Source organism: Physeter macrocephalus, chromosome 6, assembly GCF_002837175.3.
Source record: "Physeter macrocephalus isolate SW-GA chromosome 6, ASM283717v5, whole genome shotgun sequence".
In the NCBI taxonomy this organism is placed as follows: Eukaryota; Metazoa; Chordata; class Mammalia; order Artiodactyla; family Physeteridae; genus Physeter; species Physeter macrocephalus.
Genome location: NC_041219.1, coordinates 71708295 through 71731155, shown reverse-complemented (window position 1 = coordinate 71731155; position 22861 = coordinate 71708295). Strand labels below are relative to the sequence as shown.

The 22861-nt window shown below is 38.3% G+C and overlaps 1 protein-coding gene across 2 annotated transcripts in view; it reads left to right on the top strand.

Moving 5' to 3' along the window:
- The window catches only part of SOX5 (SRY-box transcription factor 5), a 1009763-nt gene that overhangs the window by 161669 nt on the left and 825233 nt on the right, over window positions 1-22861 (top strand). For both annotated transcript variants that reach the window (XM_055085506.1, XM_055085507.1), the window contains one exon: window positions 9356-9432. The gene's annotated coding sequence lies outside the window, so the exon portion shown is untranslated. The remainder of the gene's footprint in view (window positions 1-9355; window positions 9433-22861) is intronic.

Genomic DNA, 22861 nt, shown 5'->3' with positions numbered 1-22861 from the left:
AAAGTGCAAATTGCTAATCAGATCCCTGGGCTGGGCTGGCAGCTTGGTAGACAATGAGCTTGGCAGAAGAGCGATTTTGGGCGGATAGATAGCTGGGAAGCTTGGGATACCAACTTTGCCCCTGTGTTAGCCCAGTTGGGCCCGTTGTTTCGAAACAATGACGTATGTCAATGGAGGTGGTTCTCGCCGTCATTGTGTTCTCCCGCTTTTCTCCTTCCATGTTAATGATGATGCAAATCAATCTTCCTGTCTCTCATTTCACTTCACTGGTGTATAGGCTACTGTGCCCCTATATTCTTTTCACTTGGATGCATGTGTCTTTTGAATTTCATTACACATTCCTCTACAAGCCCAGAGGGTTTTCCTCCCTTCCCATACATAGTGTGGTGGTATTTGAAAAAGAAAGAAATAAATCCTAATCCAACTGAAAAGAGAATCTTCTTCTGGAAGGTGAAATTGGATTCTTTTTTTGTAAGTGATAAAACGCAATTTGAGGCAGCTTAAGAAAAAAAAAAAGCTGGAATCGGTTGGGTAAAGGAATACAAGGGAGGCAAATAACCAAACTGGGGGGAGGCAGGAGTTTGGATGGGCCTCAGGAACACTCGGGACCAGGGAGTCATACTCTGTCAGGGCTCGATACCCCTCTCTCTTGTGTCCATGTCACTCTGGATGTCAACTTTTTCTTGCTGCAATAGAGATTTCTCCGTATTGGAGGAAATGGCGCCATTGATGACAGCACAGGAATTCTATAGCTTGCTGTTTTTTCCATTTTACTTAAACTACCTCTGGGAAGAACTCTGATTGGCTCCTCTTAGGTCAGGTGTTTGTCCTGGACCAATCAACCCTGCGTATATAACCGCGTATTCGTCAGAGTGTAGAAGGTGCTTGCTATTTGTCTTTTCCTCTGTCTTCTTCGGACTTAATGAAATATGTAACCAGCCTGAGAAACTCTAAAACCTGACGTCTGTTTTAGCACGTGGAGTGATTTTGCACAGGTCAACACCACTCTTCTCGCTCTCACTGTATTTGGCCCTTTTGGCATTTACAACTTTCACCCAAACATGACTAAGAGTTAATTTGAAAGTGAAAAATACAACTTCTTCATTCTAAAAGGGGCTTTCATTAAGAGAGTGCACTATTTTGAATAGTTCCAGCTAGTTGTGTGTCTCCTGTTAAGAGAGTGTTTGTGAATTTTTTGGGTGCAGTGTGTCTGTTGAGGAGTGAAAATTACAGCTTTGGCTGTGGAGGCATCTTCCAATAGGTGGGAACAGGGTGCTTCTACCACAGTACAGGATGGGCTGCTGTTGGCATATTGGTTTTCAGTCAGAGGAATGATGCAGAACTCCACAAATCTACATCTGGAAGAGGAGAAGTGAGTCAAAGGTAGAGGTTTGGGGTAGAGGCTGCCACCGGTGCGGCCATGCTACCCACAGCCCAAGCTTTCTGAATAAGAGCACTGTCTTTTTAAAAGCAATAGGGGGTGAGGATTGAGGGAGTGCTCACAGCGGTAAGTATAACACAGCTGTGCTCTGTTTATGCTTTGGCTACAATAAAAAAGCTATAAAATGTGAGATGTCATAGCTCCACTTTGCTTTATTTATACTATTTCCTCTGAGCTCTGTCACACTGCACATTCATCTGCTAAGTTGCGGCAAGAATGGAGATTAAAATATCACAGCTCAAAATAGGAGTCAAGCGGAAGGAGATTCATCATAGCCCTATTAAAAATATGTAAATATGGGAATGAAGTCATTTTAAAGCTGTACAGCACTCCTCCTTTATGAGTTAAGATCCCTTGGGCAAGTGGTGGGCTATGCGAGGGACAGAGCTAGGGGACTTGTGCGCCATTTCTTCCACCCATGGAAATTCTTTTAAGATTAAAGACTGTTTGAATTGCAAATTACACGTGTTTTCCTATAATCATGCCCTGTTAATAATGGCAGGAAATCTGATGCAAAACAAGAAAACAAAGATTTGGTAATTAAAGGTTATATATTGTTCACTAGGTTAGAATGATTAAAATTAAGATCAGAAATCTCCTTTCTGGCCTCGGCTATTAGTGAAACCTTGCGAAGCCTCCAGAAGTTTCCCTCTATAGGAAAGTTCTGAGAAGGAAACTGAGACTTGGAGACATGACCTGGCTTTCTAGAATCCAGTTGTGAACGATAAAGCTAAGTCTGGAAGCTGAGTCCTCCCTAAAACTTTGCTAGTAAATTACTTCTTCTAGCATTTCCTGTATCTCTAGCCCTGACAAAAATTTACTCCCAGTTGTCTATATGGTGTGCTTGGGAGGGTTAAGGAATAGAACTTTTATATGGAAAGAGTGGGATATCGCAAATGGTATTAACACGACTCTTCTGCTCTAGTCTTTGTGCTGCTGGATGGCTGTTGATGTTTTGGCTTCCCTTTTCTTCCCCCACATGTGCTATTGTAGTAATAATAAAGACCAACACTTAAGTACTGACTGGGTACCAGGGATGGATCTGCGTTTTTTTTTTTTATGTATTAATTACTTAAATTCTCACAACAACCCTATACAGTAGGTATTATTACTCACGTTTTACAAATGTGGAAACTGAGCCATAAGATCACAGTGCTGGCGAGTGAAAACAGGAATTCACACTGAGCAGTCTGGCATCACAGCCAGCACTGTCAACCACTGTTGCCTTTCCCAAAGGATTAGGTACACACTGGAAAGAGCACTGGACTGAAAAAGAGGAGATCTGGATTCCAGGCACAGTCCTGCCATTTCCCTAGTAAACCGATTTTCCTCACCTGTAGAATGAATGAAGAAATGATTACGTCCTTTCCGATTTCAACTTGGCATGCATCTGTATACTACTACCTCATGAAAATAAATTTTTTGAGCAATAAGTTTTCTGCATTCTTATTTAACTTTAGCTCCAGAAATGGTTATGTTAAACATTTCTCATAAACAGTGATTCTAGAATTTCTTTTGTCTTGCACTTTTCACTGTATTTTGGTTGAGTTCTTTTGGTTGCAACTAATAGGAGTTTCATAAGTATCTAAAGACTTTCTAGCTTTGTGACCTTGAGCACGTTTCTTAATCTCATGTGCCAGTTTTCTCATGTGTAAAATGAGTATAATAAAAGTACCTGTCCCATAGAGCTGTTGTAAGAATTGAGCCAGATATTACATGTAAAGCACTTGGCATGGTGTCTGCTCGTAGGAACTACTACAGAATATCAGCATCGACTATGATGACTGATGACCACTCAAGTCTCATTGAGCATTTCTGTCTCTCGCTCCTCATGCTACCGGTTCTACTGGTAGGAGAAATGGTAGCAAATCAGCTAATGTTGTTTGTGGTTGCATCCCTGAGTTAGAAAGGTTAATAAGATACCATCAGAAGTTACCGTCTATTTGTGGTAGAAATATTGGATCAGGGTGGAACTTTGGGAATTGTGTAGGCTACCCTTAAATGTGATGAATAGAGTACACTGAAAGATCAGGTGACTTGTTCCAGAACACTCAGCCAGCAGGTAGAGTGTGGAGGTAAAGCCTGCAGATCCAAACTGCAGTTGGCAAAACAGTGCTGCTACCTATGGAGTTATTAAATGGAACATGTGAAAATTCTTGAAATTGGTAAAAGGAACCGCAACACATATCTTAAGGGTTTAAATTCATCAAATTACCCTAGTATCTCAGATTTATAGCAATTTAAGACTTTAGATCATGTGTCTTTTGGGCAGACTTCACAAGAGGACACTAGGAAAGATGCTTGAGGCTGGCAGGGGCGTACAAGTGGTCCTCTTCCTTACTGACTCTTAAAAAATTGATGTTCTTGGTCCCTTTTGTATGTTGAGTGAGGTAACATGTAACTTTCAGTAGTATGGGAAGAAGTGGATCTGATTTGCTTTGAGAAGGTATAAAGGTATAAAGAAAAAAAGATTTTTCTAGCAATTTGAGTAATTTAAATAAGAAAATAATCTGATAAGATATTGTAATAATTTTGGGGACACATCTAATTGGGTCGAAATTTATCCGCTTCTACTCTAATATACAAAGAAAATGGAGCTGTTTCCATAATGTATTCTTGCTCCTGAGTCCCTACCCTACTGTGCAGATTGAAAGATAATAAAAAGTAAACTCAAAAGAGCACAAAATAACTCAGTATCTTTACGATCAAATCACCTCTTTTTGTTTGTTAGTTTCTCTATTTCCCTGTCCAGGGTAGGGTGTGGGATGAGAGGGGCACCTTGGGTGTAAAATGTAAGGAAGTATGCCTCTCAGGTGGCAACCCTGCACTTACCTGACCCTGAGAGGGATGACTGCTTATATTTTGTGCCCTCCCCTGCCCCTGTCCCCACTAAAGAAACCAACTATGGTGAGTTTGTGTATCATTGTGGCTCGCCGGGTGGTGTGGAGTGTCACATGTGTGCATGCTGGCCCTGGGGTTGCCCTCTGTATCCTTCCTGGCGTCTTCCCTCGGCCAGGGTCTCTACCTGTGGGGCCCTCTGTCCTTGCTGATGTAATTAGCCCCACCTGGATGTGAGCCTGAGCGGCTGCTGCTGGCCTACCATTGCCTCGAATACCATTGCCTCGAATACCATTGCCTCGAATACCGTTGCCTCGAATACCGTTGCCTCGAATACCGTTGCCTTGAATACCATTGCTTTGAATTTGGGGAGGATGGAACAGAGTACAGACATTTTGAGGTTCCTTGCACATGCACACAACCCGTGAGGTATAGTAACCAGTTTTAACTCAATCTATCTGGGCACCTTCCTTCACCAGTGTTTTTTCATTTCTCCCTCACCAGGTTAGATGGGTGTAAGACTTACAACAGGGATTCCCCGAGAGGCCTGTGACCTCTCCCATGCCCTCCCCAACAAGTAATGTCCATGAAAGAGGCCTGTCAGCCCTTAGGTCCCTTTTATCCACCTGATATTCTCCTGCCCCACCTCCTTATTGGTTAAATACCAAGATACAGAGAGAGCCTGGCCCCGGCCTCTGAGCTCTGCCTCTCTTCTTTCCCTAGACTTCTCCGCCCTCCCTCCCTAGATCCATGCGAGTTCCCATACTGGCTCTATCTGTTTAGGATTCACATTTTGCTTTTGCATTTTCACCGGGAATATTGTGGAAATCTTGCAATCACTTTTCACTCTCAGATTCTGTCATTCAAGATTGTTGTCTCACTAAGTAAGCTGATTAATAGCCCCTATGTTCTAACTAGTAGCTGATCTCCCACCTTGCATTCTGGAGGGTCTACTCTGGGCCGAACCTCCAGGAACTCATAATTGAGATAGAGGGTGCAAGGGGAAGGAGGAATTATCATCACGTTGTACCTAAGATGTGTGGGGCAGCACAGGTTAGTCCTTACTGCCCAACCTGGTTCCTACTGTCAATTTAGAATACTCTCCCTCCATCGTGTATATATCCTGTAGATTCTACCCCACAGGAGGGATTAGGTCTAGTGTCAGCTTCTCCCAAGAGGACCTACCCATTCATAATCTCTTATTGACTAGGAATTTGGGGTGCACATGCTTCCTGAGTTTTCTCCCGTATTCTGCTTATGGAGGATGCAGACAAGCAATCCATGCAATTTTAATACAAGGTGATCAATTTTATTATATGATTAGGTACAGTATTTTATGGGAGCGCAGAGAAGGAGTGCCTCATTATGCTTAAGAGGGTCAAAGAGGGCTTCCCAGAGGAGTGAAGCCCAAGTTAGGGATTAAAGATCAAAATAGAAAAAGGAAAACACACACACACACCCCCAAAAAAAAAAAAATCATAGTTTTCTAGTTGAACAAGATGGGGATGGGAAGGATATTTTTGAAAGGGCAAATCTCAGAGGAGAGCAGGACCTTATCTGTTTTACTTATCAATGTGTCCCTATCACCTAGTATAGAACTTGGCACTTAAGTATTGAATGTATTAGTGAACTAATGACTTTATCTTGAAGGCCATTGAAACTGGTCATTTCGAGTAGAGGTACAACATGATAAAATTTGTGTTTTATAAAAATAAACATGGCAGCATTGTAGTGAATGAATAAAAAGGGAATGAGACGGAGGAATTGTAGTAGTATGTTCTACAAAGACTCTTAGGAGAGATTCTTTTTTTTTGCGGTACGCGGGCCTCTCACTGCTGTGGCGTCTCCCGTTGCGGAGCACAGGCTCCGGACGCGCAGGCTCAGCGGCCATGGCTCACGGGCTCAGCCGCTCCGCGGCATGTGGGATCTTCCCGGACCGGGGCTCGAACCCGTGTCCCCTGCATTGGCAGGCGGACTCTCAACCACTGTGCCACCAGGGAAGCCCAGGACAGATTCTTTTTAAGTGACCCCCAATCTCACTTCAGATACTTAGAGATTCTGTGTCTTCTGCACTGAACATATGGTAGTTTCCCACATATGCCTCAAGCAGGCAGTCACTGCCTACTTCTACCCTTAAAATGGCCCAAGAAAATTTGGAGATAATTCACAGCATATTTAAGCGTTACCTTCTCAACACCTTCCATATAGGAGGCAGAGAGTTAAGTTTTCCAAATGATCTACTGAAGAGACAATAATTACATTTTTGTCTTAGTCCATATGGGGTGCTATAACAAAAATACCATAAACTGGGTGGCTTAACACAACAGAAATTTATTTCTCATACTTATGGAGGCTGAGAAGCCCATGATCAAGGTGCCAGCACATTCGGTGTCTGGTGAGAGCCTGCTTCCTAGATGGCTGTCTTTTCGCTGTAACCTCACTTGGTAGAAGGGGATAGGGAGCTCTCGGGGGTCTCTTTGATAAGGTGACTAACCCCATTCACGAGGGCTCCACTCATGAACTAAGCACCTCCCAAAGACCCCACTTCCTAACATCATCACATTGGGTGTTAGGTCTCACCATATGAATTTCGGGAGGACATTTGGTCTTTAGCATATGGCGTAGTACCTTTTTTTCTGTTTCTTGTTCAGAGTGGGTCCATGACTTTTCAGTATTGGCAACAGTAACTGGTAACTGGGGGCTTCTATGGTTAGTGAAACCTGGCACATAACTGATATTGTTTTCAGAGTGAAAGACTGAAGAGAGGTCAATAAAATACATACAGAATCCTCAGTTCCTGTGTGTATTAGCTTTCTGTAAGTATATATCAAGTTATCAAAAACATAGTGGCTTAATACAAGTCCCATTTATTAGCTCACAGGTCAGGAGCCCAGCATGGTTTGACTAGGTTCTCTGCTCAAGGTGTCACAAGGCTGGAATCAAGATTGGCCAGGCTGAGTTCTTGCCTGTACACTCCTGGGGAAAAATCTGCTTCCAAACTTTTTCTTATTGGTAGAATTCAGCTTTTTGTGTGTAGGACTGAGGTCCCGTTTCCTTGGGGCTGTCTGCTAGGGGTTGCCCATAGCTCCTAGAGGCTGTGCGTACTCCTTGCCACGCCACCGCCTCTATCCTAAAGTCCGCAGTGGTGTGTCAGATCCTTCTTATGCTTCAAATCTCCATCATCCTCAGTCTTTGACCTCTAGACCAAGATTTAAAAGGTTTATGTGATGAGGTTAGAGCCATGCAGATAATCTTCCTGTTTTAAAGTCAACTGTGTTAAATAATATAACCTATTCATGGGGGTAAAACCCATCATATTCACAACTCTGGAGATTATGCGGAGGAGCATGTTCACAAGTTGGGGGGAATTTGTGGACCATCTTAAAATTCTGCTTACCAAACTGATAGTTGTAAAAGAAAAGTTTGCTTTTTTTTTTTTTTAAACAAGGTTATAAACAGCGTCTTGCTTACTGCATTTAGGAGATGCAGAAGAAGCATGTGATTTAATTAATATTTTGTTTGAAAACCAATGTACCTCTTAAGTTAACTTTCTAAAATCTGAACTTGACAGATCTACTATTACTAATCTTTAGAAATTTTACTTGTATGTGACTCATTTACTTCTAAACAGTGCTGCTGTTTATATAACCAAAACAAAACATTTCTGAATCTATTACTGGAGGAGGATTTAATTGTTTGTACATGGGAAAATAAAACAACATATAGTATATACATAAACACCATCAATTCAAAGTGATTTTCACTGTTAAGTGAGAGTTTTGTTACATTCACTTGAGTGATAAGATGAGATGTCTTTCAAAGCTTTGGGGCTTTCCAGATTTAAAGAAGGAAGGTGTGAGAGTTTAACCAACTGTACAGTTAGTCAGCTACAGAGTTTGAGGGAGCCAGTCCTCCACACAAGACCACCCTCACTTTTGACACCAAATGTGTGTTTGAGGGGTTTCCAAAACTGCCCTCAGGTTTGAAAATTTGCTAGAAGTACTCACAGAAGTCAGTGAAAGCTGTCATATTCATGGTTACAGTTTATTACAGGGAAAAGATCCTGATTAAAATCGGCCAAGGAAAGCAGTTATATAAGGCTGGGTCTGAGGCTAGAAGAACCAACCACAGAGCTTCCACCACCCTGGCCTATGGAGTCAGAACATGTTATTTTCTCAGCACTGACATGTGACAGTATGCACGGAGCATTGCCAACTAGAGAAGCTCATTGAGCCTTTGGTGGCCAGAGTTTTTACTGGGACTTGATCACATACCACTCGCGCGGCTGACCATTAGCCTCTGGCTCCTCCTGGACGTCAGTGTTGGGCTGATACCTTTAGTCTCCAGGTAGTTTTGGAGGCAGAATTGATATTGCATGACTCAAGGCCCCTATCATAAAATCACATTGTTAGACTATCTTGTGGCCAAAGCCCTCAGGCAAACAAAGACATTCCTGTCAGGCATGACATTTTGAGGTCCTAGAGATTACCTCCCAGTAGCCAAAGGCAAAGGCCAGAGTAAGGTTAGCTCTTCAGAAGGGGAGGGAGGGAAAGAGGAAGGAATACAAATAGTAGTTATCATTTATTGAGGGTATACTGTATATCAGGCAGTGTGCTAAAGCATTGTTTCCTTTGATCCTTTGAACATTATTAGAAAGTTACTAAAATTATCTTTATTTTGAAGACAGTTTGATATTTAGAGAGATTAGTGGTTTATCCAAAACTATGTAAATAGCCGGTGGTGGAACCAGCATTTGAACATGTATCAGCCTGATTCCAAAGTACATGATCTCACACACTGCACCTTGTAGCCTCCACCAGAACCAAAGACAATAAGAATATGTAATGTAATAAGCATTTAGAAGCAATTCTTTTTGAGAATTGAGTTTTCAGGATAAAGTTGTCTTTCAAATGTATAAGGATATGAACTACTACTTTAATAATATAGGATATAGAGGAAGCGGGTTGGTAGATAGAATGGTTACTTTATTGAATTCTTACCTTCCAAGTGGATTTCAGACAGCACTGTCTTATTTAACTCATTCAAACACATTTATGAGTGTGCATTATATCTCAGGTGCTGTGCTGGCCATCGGTGACCCAAAGATGATGATAAACATGTTCCTGCCCACAAGGAGCTAGCGGTCCACTGGGGTATGTAAACTGCTTTTTGTATTTTATTTTTAATATTATCTTTGTTTTAAGCAGAATATAGAACGCTCAATATGTAAGAAATATTTTGCATAGAAATTTTGCAAGCATTTGGAACAATATTTTTGGGGCTGGAGGAGCTAATGCTAAAGAAAGTTGCAATTTGGAGATTGTTGTTCATATAACCAAATCAAATAATTAAAGTCAGGTTCACTCTTTTGCAGATTCCGTAATAATAGGATAGATTAAAAAAGTAAAACTACTCTAGAAAAAGCCAAAACACTGAGATTTTTGTGTTACCTAGGCAGTAAATGATGGCAGATGAAGGGGTAGGAAAGCCACCAGAACACATCACACATAGTAACAATGTACATTTCTTCTTCACACTTAGAACATTGACTACTCTGCTTTTTATTGGTTACTTTAGTGATAGTTTGTTATCTTTCATCTTCTCCTTCTTTGATTTCTCCAATTGAGCAAAGTCTATATTGGGATAAAATAAGACTCCTTATTTAGTTAATGTTAATTTTTGGCAAATATGTATTTTATTTAGGTAAGTTTATTTAAATTATAGTTTCTAATAGTCTGTGGTAACAATAAACCATGCAGTTTGCTGGGAGTAGTCCTGAAAAATTAAATACAGTAATTGCAGTAAACATAAATAAGAAATATTATATTCTAATGATACTTTATATATTTTATAGGTTATTACAGAGGAATAGAATTAGAAAAAAAATAAATTTAAGTGAACTTGATGTCCAGTAGTTCATACTGATACTACACAACCATAACAACGATATATTGGGACATATTTATATTAATATGCTATCTAGATTAAGCATTATAACTGCTGAGAGTGCAGTTGTGATCATTTAAAAATGTGAGCAAACCAGGAAAGAACATATCCTTTTTCTTGGCAATATGATTTTAATTTTTAAAAGCATTTAATTTCATAAACCATATCCATCATCTTTGCACAGACAAATGTTGTGGCAGTTTTTTGAATGAACCTCTTGGTTCCCTAAAGAAATTATGGATACACTATAAATTTACAAATGAAAGGTCATTTATCAGAGTTATAAATAAGAATGGTTCCTGTGCTGATGCCCCTGCAAACTTAGAGTGGTTTAATATCTATCAGCTTCTGTGTACAGTTGGTACCGCAAAAGAATATAGATATTGTCATTGTCATACTTACATGGTGTCAACTTTGGCAAAGTGGTGAGAATGACATGCCATATTTTTTGAATAGCATGGCATTTTCTTGAATTACTGCTGGCAAGAGAACATAAATCAACCTTAATAATGGATATTCCAAAGATGTTTATTAATCTATTCATTTACTCTAAAACACTCACTCTTGGCATTTATAGGGCCAGTTCAAAGGAAGTGGCAGGTGCTTCTAAACCCCAGAAGTTACTTTTAAGGGCCCCATAATTATGTCAGCTAAGTCTGGTTGGAATGGAGATCAAAATGCATGAAAATCCTTTCCTCCTAATCTATGCTACAGTTATTTGCTTAACTAAAATATATTTTCTTGTATGCGTGTAATCAAAATTTCAATTAGTTCCACCGTTGATGAAACTTACTACATGGCTCTCTATTTGAATCTTCAGTTTTAAAAATCTGTTCCCCTCCCTCCCTCTCTCTCTGTATCTCTCTCTGTCTGTCTCTCTGTCTCCTTCTCTCTCTGTCTCTTTTTTTCTCTCCCTGTCTCTCTCCTGGAAAATAATCCTGCACTGTGTAAACTTTGACTGAAAAGGACTGGAAAACGGACCAAATTCCTGTGTACCAAAATAAGAAATAGCATATGGCACATCATTTTGACTATGTGTAATGAGATTAATGACAGATAGGATGGACAGAGAAGTAAAGAATACAGAGAGGGGAATTTATAGTAAGTAGGAAAGGTCAGAGAAAGCCAGTGAGCAGTTAAGCTGAAGAAGTCAGCTATGCAAATTTGTGGAGTAAGATGGTATGAATGTGCGTGCATGTACGTGTGTTATTTATTAAAATATAGAGTCTCGGCACAGAACGAACTTCTGGATTAAAATAATGTAAACAAGACTCATTTTTTTCTCCATCTCTCGGCTTCCACTAATGCAGCTTCAGTCTCTGGCTTCATTTGGGAGCAAGATGGTGGCAGTGGCATTGCTTCAGCTATAATATCCTGTCAAGCTTCAGATCAAACAGGAAAAAGAGAGCATCTCTTTCCCAGAAGCCCTATCAAAGTCTGTTTGTACTAATTTGCTTTGATTAGATCACAGAATAATACTGTGTGTCTCTCTTGGAGCAGGAGTCAGCTTCACCGTTTTCCATGAACTAAGCATTAGGATTGTATCCCAGAGGAAAATGGAGTACTGTTAACAGAAAGAAGGTTCACAGATGCTAGGTAGCAAAGAAGAAGATTTGCTGCAGGAAAAATTACAATGGGTATATACACATGACATTTTATATATAATTCCAGAAACCTATAGATTTCATAGCAATCCATGGATTTTAGGTTATGAAGCTCTAAAAGTGATATTGAATCAATGCCTTCTGGAACCAAAAAAAAAAAAAAAAACCCAGCATTGATATCCACAGCCATGTAAGAAAATTAGTTGTTACTGGCATTGTTTCCTGAATAGACACAGAATATTCTTATTTTGTTTATACTCAGTCCTTAACTAGTTGTTTAAATGATGTTATCAAATTAAGAATGAAAAAGAAGTTATATTTTCTTATTAGCTAAAGTGGAAATGTAGTAGTTCAGCCTGAAGCTATTTCTTTAATTATTATTTTATGTAAGGGAAAGAGGAAAAATCTTTTATTCAAGGTAAGAACTTTATACTGCCAATGTTAGACTTCCATTAGGGAAAAAAAAGAACCTTTTCAATGTTGGTTCAACAATTTATTGCTGTGGGAGCCTGTGTTTATATGTATCCCAAATCCCTTCAATTTAGTCAGTTCCTTTGAAAAATATTAATCAGGTCTATGAAAGTAATTTGTAAAGGATTTTTTTTTTGATAATGACCCAAAATACCTTATGATTTGCTGAGTTTTTTCTTTTTAGCAATATTTTTTGGAATGTCTTGGTGAGGTATCAGTTATTTTCTTAAAAATTATTTTAATTGAAATACCTAGAGAGAATTGGTAGAAAATATAGGTAGGCCAATCATAGGGAATACCAATACTTTAAAAATGCCTACATAGTGATTGTGTATTTTTCATTAATATTGGGAAGAAAACAACTTTGTAAGAATGTGGAGACTAAAGTAGCAACCGCCCAGATGGCAGTCATAATTATGCTTTATTTTTACACAGATTTCTCAGTTTATTGACAAGAAAAAGGGGTTAGCCTGGGATTTTAAATTGCTTCCCTAAGCACTAAGAGTTTTTCTTCTTAAGTGTATCAAAATACCACTCAAAAATAGAAAAGAATTCCGTGATCACCAGATAATTTTAAGAGAATAAACATGTTAAGTGAAGAAAACTTAACCGTCTCATCTCTTCACAGAAGCAAAACCCTTTGAAGTTTTAACACTCTTCTTCATGAATGGATAAGTTTTCAACCAGAATCTTCTATTTATGACTGCAGTGAATTGTCACTGCTTCTTGTTAAGTTTAATACTCTCAGTTGTGAAGAAGTACATTATATTTTCCCCCTCTAATTAATGCCAGTGAAATACAGCTGTTTTGCAGGGACCCAGTTTTCAGAATATTTCTACAGAGGCCATAGTGTATCTGGCTTTCCAGATGAGCATGTTGTTCTTAAAAGCCTTCTCCTGAAAACCTCAGTTGACCATCAGTTCTTATTTCAATTGAGAAGTTTGTAGATCTGTTATCACCCTCTCTGTGTATGGTTTTTGTTTTGTTTTGCTTTCTAGATTACAACCTATCTTTACACAGTGTCAATTGTCTGTGAACAGGAAACAGCAGGTAGTTCATTCATTGAAAAGTAGTTTATAGATTTTCTTGCTATATATTTGTCTCTGTTTTTCAGATTCAGTTTTAATTTTAACCAAGATAGGGGGTTGCTTCTCTCCATAGTAATATTAGTCATTAATAGAGTTTGGAGAAGTGAGTTTTTTAATGAACAAACATTTTTATATATAAGAAAAATGTTGTTGTTCTTCCATTTTGGCTGAAACAAATCAATGGTTATTTTTAGGGCTGTGAGTTAAGACAGGAAGAAAGTATAACTCCAGTAATCCTTTCTAAAGACAGAAGATAGAGAATCAAAATACTGTTAAGAGAAATTCAAACTGTATTTTTCTTACATGATGTCCAGTTCAGCTGTGTAGGTGTGAAGTTTCAGATAAGATTAAATGCTTTTACAGATGTGAACAGTCGAAACATTCCATATTATTTATTTTAGGGGCTTTGTAGGGAGAAGGAATAGGTTTAATCCAAGACTCTAAAGCATAGATTTCTGAAGACTGTGTGTCTGAAGAGGATGAGCTAGGGAGTAAACAAAGGGAGAAAATCCACCTACATATTTGAGTTTCACTTTAGGACTCTTGATAGCTTTTGTCACTGATGGGGATTTTTCTCCTAGTTAACTAGGAGTCAAAGAGACAAAGCAGGTAATCTACATACTCTTTCTCAGGTTTTCTCAAAGTGCCTGTAGATGAAAACACGTCACACAACTGGTCAGTTAGGGCCTACAGTGTTCTCTGTTTGTTTTAATTCCATTCTTTACTGAGAAGGAAATAAAAGAAATCTTGAGGTTGGTGACAGGCTTGGGTTTTTGCCACATTTTCAGCTCACTTCATGGATGGCTCTCTACTTCAGGGAAGGTTACTATTTTCCAGAGATGTTCCATAGGTGTTCTAAATCATTCTACAGACACCTGCTCCTTTATATGGGTATGTTATCCGCCTAGGATGAATCAGAGCTGTTTTTTGTTTTTTTTTTTTTAGTGTGCTTCCTTTCAAAAACCTCATTAATCTCAGTGTGCAGAATTTAGGGGGAAAGTTGTGTTTTGCTAGTTGACACTGTTTAATGTAAATGATTTATGATTGTTCCTTATGTATACACAATAGGCACTTTATAAATTGGATTGTTCTCGGAGTAACACGATACATAAATGTTATTGCTGTAAATTCTGAAGTTGGCTATATATTTTTGTATCATGTAACCAGCTGACTTATAAATGCTGACTATTCCAACCTGCACTTTCTACTCAATATTGTAAGTGGTGACTTAGGTAAGTAAGCCTTGCCTAGATGTACACGGAGACACGCAAACTGCGCAAGATCAGGACACCCTGGCACCTCTGCATCGTGGCTTCTGGCTATCTTCCAGGGGTGTTGGCAGAAAGAAGAAGGAGTGAGAGCGGAAAGTGAAACTGTATCTAGCAAAAAAAATGAACCTAAATTTTTACTAATTTTTGCCCAGTAAAGTCAAGAAAACAAGTGATAGAGAAAAGGGTCAAAAGCAGAGCAAACAGGAGAAAAGAATTAGTAGAACCAATTCAGAAAAATAGAGTTAGATACCGTTTCACAGGTAAATTTTCATTATTTAAATAATATTAAGTAAAGATAAAGGTAAGAATAGAATAGCAGCTCTGTAATTGTATGTATGTATATACTTTTGTAACAATGTATTTATATATTATTTTCAGGGTGTAATAGAAATAATAATATTTACTTACTTTTTTTGCATTTCTGTGAGGAATGGAGTTTTGCAAATCTGGTTCTGCTGGTGGATCAGGACATTTTATTATATGTATAATGCTGTTATACTAATAGCCTTCATTTTTCACCTTGATGACTTACTGTGATTTTCTTTCTGAGATCCTAAAGAATGTGAAAACAATCTCTGAATAATTGGTCATATTAGATCCAAGTAATTGCTAAATACCAAAGTCATCTAAAATGCTGAGTTAGAAGGAAAGAGTAGCACTCATTTAACTGACCAGCCAGATTCATGGCAATTTTCTGCTACTTCTGGTATTAACTCTTTACCTGATCACACAGTCCTAGCATCAAGGCTGATTTGAATTTGTTCTATGCCCTAATTTGTGTAAAGAAGAACTGGGCTGTGAAGAATTCTATTGTGTTTATAATGTCTATTCTGACAGTGATTTTATAGTCCATTTCATAGGCTGAGTGTTTCAGTCGATTCCCTTTCCTCATGCCCTCGTAAGTATTAATGTCTACACAATTGATCTGGTTACCTTTGAAGTCAGTCCAAATCAGCTGTTACAGTGGCTGAAAATACAAGATCAGTAATTTTAAAACCTAGAGGTTCCTGTCCTGCTGAAAAGGACTAACTCTCATCAGGCAATCCCCAAGTGAAAAGATTATGAGACTTGAAACCACTGTGTGTGTGTGTGTGTGTGTGTGGGTGGGTGTGTTACTTGTAATAACAAACATTATTAATTTGATTGTTACCGAGAAGGAAACATCCTGATGTGTTCCTTTATAATCTCTGTAATATATTTTTAATTATCATACTTTCTGGAGGTATCCTGGGACATGCATGGGAAAGAATATACATATGCATATATCTCTATATTTGTAGCCACTACAGTCAAAACTACTTATTTGCCTAGCTGGCTTAGCTGCAAAGCTGACTTACTCCTACCCACCCACTAGCAAACTCCCTGGGGAAATAGGGCAAAAAGGTCAAATAGAAGCAGTAAAGCCAATGATCTTTCACAAAAGTTCTTTAAGAAGTTCTCAGTGCCACTCTTCACCTTCTGGAAGGGAGATCACTTCATTCCCTGCCCATCCCTGTGTCATCAGCAGTAGCTTTGGATTCATTGTAGAGGAAGAAAGCCTGTTTTTACCTTGCTGCTGCCATATATATACTCAGGTAAGCCCAGATTGAAATCCCAGAGAGACTCCTGTACCAGACTAGACTATGGAAGGGTTCTGTTGCTGATAGAAGGCTTTATAAACCTAAGTTCATTTATCCTGTAGAATTTTAACCACCCTTTAAAATTCTGCTTTTTCTTACAGGAGCTTAAGTTTAAATGCAAGACCTTTAAATACACACACGCATAAAATCAGAAAAAGCCCCATCACTTTTTGTAAGTTACAGAATTCTTATATTAACTATCATTTACTGAGGACTTTCTTTTGCCAGGTTTTGTTCTTGGCCTTTGCATGTAGTATCTAATTTAAGCTTCCTAAGTGCCTCGTGAAGTAGGTACTATTATTATACCCATTTTTCAGCTGAGGGAATTGAGAGCGAGAGAAATTGAGTAACTTGCTGTGACTCAACAGCTAGTAAGATGTGGCGCCAGTTTTCAAACCCAGGCCGAGTGACCCCATGGCTGAAGCACATGCTCTACTAGGTTGATTTGTAAGCAATATGCAGTGGTTTGTGCATGAAAAGAATGCAGTGGGACCATCATTTAGTAGGAAATAAAATTTGAGTGTTTTTCCTTGTACTAATGGTCACTGTATCTCTCTCAGACACTGTTGTTACCAATGGCACATCTTATTTGAGCAGCCGGTCAAAACGAGTCTAATAGTTTATGGCCATAAAAGAGAAAAGAATGTATTGATTCCTATGAGGATCTGCCCCTAAGACCTTGCTTTCACTGTTACCGCAGTAAACAGGGAGCTAATGAACCGTAGATGTTAGTGTGTCATCAGTGTCTTGCAGTTTTGTCATCCTGGGTAGCCACCATCAAGAAGGACAGAGTGCCCTCTATGAATATGTATTTAGTACTAGATATGGCAATTTATTCTTTTGAAGAGCACTTTATCATTTTGGTTTTGATAAATATACAAGCAATAATCAGTAGTTAGGAGTTTCAGTCTAAAATGGATGCCACTATTAGTGATTTAACAACTTTTCCTGTGAATTCCATGTGTGTCCCCAAGACTGGATCATGCTACCCAGTGCTACATATATTCAGCTTTTATAAAAGCTCGCTTTAAAAACCTCTTAGGCTATGAACCCGTTGGTTCTCAGAACGACAGTAGTCACTAATTTCCAAATTCTGAATATGTAAAATAAAGTATTCGCACAAAAAACCTAGGAGACTGCATAGGTCAGAACATTTGTTTAAACTAATATAGAACTAGCTTTTTCAGTTCCAACTCCCTCTTTCCTATCTATTTGTCTTGCTAATAAGGCCTTACTCATTCCTGTTCAGTTACCTTATGTCACGATACCTCTTCATTTTGGATTTTTTCATTATGATTTGAGCAGACCTTCCTAGCTACATAGAGAACTTCCATGATAAGAATAAAACATAAAGGCTGTTCAATAAATAAGGATGATGACAACAGTGAAATTTAACCCAAATTGGGCAAAATAGCAGTGCAGAATTCTATTACATTTTGAAGTTCAGTCTTTACAGATATTTTTCTCTGCCTGAAACATGTGTGCCAGTTCTGTTTATATAAGGGAATAGTGACATCATGTGTGTGCTAGACTAATTGCCTCTGTAATTAACCTATTTGAGAAGGAAGTTACATAGAAATAAAATATCATTGACCACTGAAAGAGGCAATTTTGCCTTAAAGCAAACCTCTAACTTCACCAAAGGGCGTGGACAAAAGGATTCTGTCTCTATGCCTTCTTATTTTTTCAGCATTTTCCTTCCTTCCTCCTTCTCTTCTATTCTTTTCTTCTCTTCCTTCTTTTTCTTGTCTCTATACAATTCCACTAGTCCTCTCCATTTTTCACTCCACTACCTTCATTTTCCATATTGTAAGGTAAAGATCTAGTGTTATTATGAGTGAAGAGTCTATTTTTAAAGTAGAATTGAGGAAAGATGTAAATGTGGTAAAAAGAGATAGTCTTTTTGTTTCAGTGCTATTCAAATGTCTTTTTTGGTCAAGGGTAGGATATGCATAGAATCATTTTGGTGTCTTTGAGACTGAGGACAAAAATCTTAGCCTTCTTTTTATCCCTTGATCAAACATATTAATTAAATTTAGAAAAGGGTCTGGGAGCATGGCAAAAGCGGAGTTTCTTTTGACTCTTAAAACCAGAAGAAATTATTGGGAGGCAATATATTATAATAGAAAGAGTGCAGTTTTGGGGGTCAGAATTATTCATATCTGACCCCAAATATATGGCTAAGGAAGAACTAGAAGAACATTTTTTCCCAAAGTGCTCTTTTCAACATTTTAAAAGGTAATATATTAATATGTCACCAAGACATTTGAGAAAACAGTGGGAGTAAACAAGACCAAGAGGCATGTAGGAGAAATTAGTGAAAAGTGTCTTATTGCTTATGTCCTAACTTACCCATGAAATCCCTGCAAGACCCGATTGTCAGAGCTTCACCCAGCCCTGGCCTCATGCATAATACAATGCATTATATAATGAGTGCTGAGCATGGAATAGTTGAAATTGAAATGTTTGGGGGTTCCAGACCACAGTGGACTTGGGTTTCTCAACTTCCAAGATAATCTTTCCGTGCCTCAATTTCTTTATCTGTGATGTAGGGATAAAAATTCCTCTTTTATAAGATGATTGTGGGACTTCAGTGAAGAAACATTCATGTAATACAATGTGTTGTGCCTATAAATAAATGCTTAATGAACAGTAGCTAATATTTCAGATAACATTTGATAAAGCAAAATGATTTGGATACTAAGTAGTTTATTGTAAAAGAATTTAATCTTATCTGGTGGAGCTGTTCCTCAAATGGATTTGCTGAATGGCTTATCCTTGCATTTTTCTAATCTTTGCTGTAGTAACCTTTCACTTCTATTGATAATTTATATTAGCAATAACTGGATTACAATTCTTGGAAGATGGTGCAAAGATATTTTTAGAAAGTATCATCCCTTGGGGAAAATAAGAAGCAAAGAGGAGAAAGAAACACTGCAGAGAGAGTTTTCCTGTGCGTCACTTCTGTGATTAATCCTGTAATCCCTAATGATTGTCAGGTTGCACAAGAGGCTCCTTATAAGTAAAAGGACACCCTTAGGTCTACAAAAATGGTCATTTGGTCATGGCTATATTTTGGCAATTGTGCTAATGAAATACAGTATCTATGATCATTGGGGTGTCCACCAGTTTTACAATAAGAGCTGTCTTATTGGTGATCTTCAATAAGATAGGGAATTACATGAATCAGAAATTCAGAAAACCAACCTCAGAAGATTCAGATTCATTCACTACTTATTATCACAAGATGATTCACTCACCCATTCAACAGATATTTATTGGGAACACATTATATGCCACCTACTGTGTCCGTCTTGAGAATGCATTCATGAACAAATTAGACAAGGCACAAGGCCTCACAGATTTTACGGCCTGACGGAGAAGGTACAGAACAAAACAACCCAAGTAATTACAGTGAAATATGTTGTCTTATAATAGAGGGAATTTTTTGATCTTTTAGCCAGACTGAGTAGTGAATTTCTAAGTGTGGATGGTGGGGGTAGTGATATTCCTTCGTCCTTTGAATTTCAATCGCATTTTATCTGTGGCTCCACTTGGAAATACCTTCCCCCTGTGTTCTAGTTACTTACAACTGTGGCATCTCTTCCAGGCTGCAGCAAGTTCCTTAGGAACCAGGCAGGAGATGTGGGACTGTCCTCAGCATCTTTCAGAGAACATACCCTTGTGTACTGCATAGAGTAGGCACTAAATAAGCTCAGTTAAGCGAATGAAGCAAAGAAAAAGTCTTAGAGGTTTACTTTCATTATCCTTTTCATTTTAAATTCTTGAATATTTCACTTTGAAATTTCTTTTTCTTCATGTTAATGGTGGTTAGAAGCAGGTAAATAACCAACTGAAAGTCATTATCTCTCCTTTAATTCCTCCCTCTCACCTACTATTCTCTCAAAATTTAGTCCACGGCAGTCACCTCTGGAAGAAGTTAATTATTCATTTGTAAGACTTTCAAAGTTTGCTGTGCAGAAGGCTGACTTTAGTTGGTTGCCACATGCAAATAATAATGGAGGAAGCATCTATTATTTGTGGTCTGGCACATACGGGGATGTCACAAATACGATCAACCTTTTTTCTACCACTGGACCTGGCAAGTGACTCAATGTTAGGTTAATTAGTATCTAGTTTTAAAAAGTCAGAACTCTTCCTTGGTTCTGAGAAAGAGAGAAGCTTTAACCAGGTTCAGTATTCATTTGCTATTGCTCAGGTGAAAGCACTCCAAAAAATAAAGCTGAATTCTGACAGCTTTTAAAAAGTAGGGAAATAATCAGCTCTCATACAGAAATCCAACCCATCGCTTAAGAAAATTCAGTATTAAAAATGATAAAGGAAGGATTTTGGCAAAAAGACGGAAGGCCTTGCATATTCTTCTGGAAGGAATGGAGCTTCACTGAGATCGAGAGACCCGAGAGCTTGGGGTGTAATTTAGTGAGCTGACAGGAGGAGTGAAGTATCTCCTCAATATCTGTGTTTGGCAGGAGACATGAATACATACATCAGGAAACAATGTTTAAGTGTTTTATTTCCTTATTTCAGCCTGTCAAACTGTCAGTATAGTTAATGGCCACCAAGAGAGAAAGAGAGAGAGAGGGAGGAGGAGGAACAGAGAGAAACAAAGGTACTATGGAATCTGAAAAGAAAGAAACCAGGAAAGCATTTGCATGTTTCTATGGCATAATGGTCAGTCAGACGAAAATAGCTCACCATATTCATTTCTCTACTAAAGCCAGATGTGCTGGTTCCCTACCTACAGTCCCGAGCCCTTTTCGTGATTTCCTCTATGTCCTGCATAATTGCTTCACTTAACTTTGACTTCTATGACTCCTTTCACTGAAGTCTAGATTGATTATCAATACTTTAGGGGTCATTTTATGTTATACTGGTAGTATCTAATTTTGCTCAGTTTTCCAAGTTTACTATCGTTCGTATTGTTTATAAAATCTGGTATTAAGGTTGTTTATGCAAATATATTCATTCTTGTCTAAAAACATCCCTTCTGAAATACTTTTGAGTGGTTTATAATGCAGAAAGAATAAATTGGAACTGATTTGAACCTGCTGTATCTTTCTTTAAAAAAAAAACCCGAAATACTTAAAGTGAAATACCGAAATTAGACAGTCTTAGGAGTACAGAACTATTTTAAATTTCTAGAAGAATCTTAGTACAGCCAAGGGATTTTTATTTTATAAAAGAGAAGTATTTATATTGGATTACTTTTATACTGGAAATAAGTTATTTTTCCACAGAAATGGAAAAGCCTCTTATCATTCACATCTACGTCAAAATGAATTTAAAATCTTGGAGTTCACGCCAAAAATGAATACTTTTCATAATGAACACTTTTAGTTGCCTTATAAACTGGAAGCATTTACTTTGGAAAAAAAGCAATTTTTTTTTAACATCTTTATTGGAGTATAATTGCTTTACAATGGTGTGTTAGTTTCTGCTGTATAACAAGGTGAATCAGCTATACATATACATATATCCCCATATCCCCTCCCTCTTGCGTCTCCCTCCCACCCTCCCTATCCCACCCCTCTAGGTGTACACAGAGCACCGAGCTGATCTCCCTGTGCTATGTGGCTGCATCCCGCTAGCTATCGGTTTTGCATTTGGTAGTGTATATATGTCCATGCCACTCTCTCACTTCATTCCAGCTTACCCTTCCCCCTTCCCGTGTCCTCAAGTCCATTCTCTAGTAGGTCTGCATCTTTATTCCCATCCTGCCCCTAGGTTCTTCGTGACCATTTTTTTTTTTTACATTCCATATTTATGTGTTAGCATACGGTATTTGTTCTTCTCTTTCTGACTTACTTCACTCTGTATGAAAGACTCTAGGTCGACCCACCTCACTACAAATAGCTCAATTTTGTTTCTTTTTATGGCTAAGTAATATTCCACTGTATATATGTGCCACATCTTCTTTATCCATTCGTCTGTCGATGGACACTTAGGTTGTTTCCATGTCCTGGCTATTGTAAATAGAGCTGCAATGAACATTGTGGTACATGACTCTTTTTTGAATTATGGTTTTCTCAGGGTATATGCACAGTAGTGGGATTGTTGGATTATATGGTAGTTCTATTTTTAGTTTTTTGAGGTACCTCCATACTGTTCTCCATAGCGGCTGTATCAATTTACATTCCCACCAACAGTGCAAGAGGGTTCCCTTCTCTCCACACCCTCTCCAGCATTTATTGTTTGTAGATTTTTTGATGATGGCCACTCTAACTGGTGTGAGGTGATACCTCATTGTAGTTTTGATTTGCATTTCTCTAATGATTAGTGATGTTGAGCATCCTTTCATGTGTTTGTTGGCCATCTGTGTATCTATGGAGAAATGTCTGTTTAGGTCTTCTGCCCATGTTTGGACTGGGTTGTTTGTTTTGTTGATATTGAGCTGCATAAGCTGCTTGTATATTTTGGAGATTAATCCTTTGTCCATTGATTCCTTTGCAAATATTTTCTCCCGTTCTGAGGTTTGTCTTTTCATCTTGTTTATGGTTTCCTTTGTTGTGCAAAAGCTTTTAAATTTCATTAGGTCCCATTTGTTTCTTTTTGTTTTTATTTC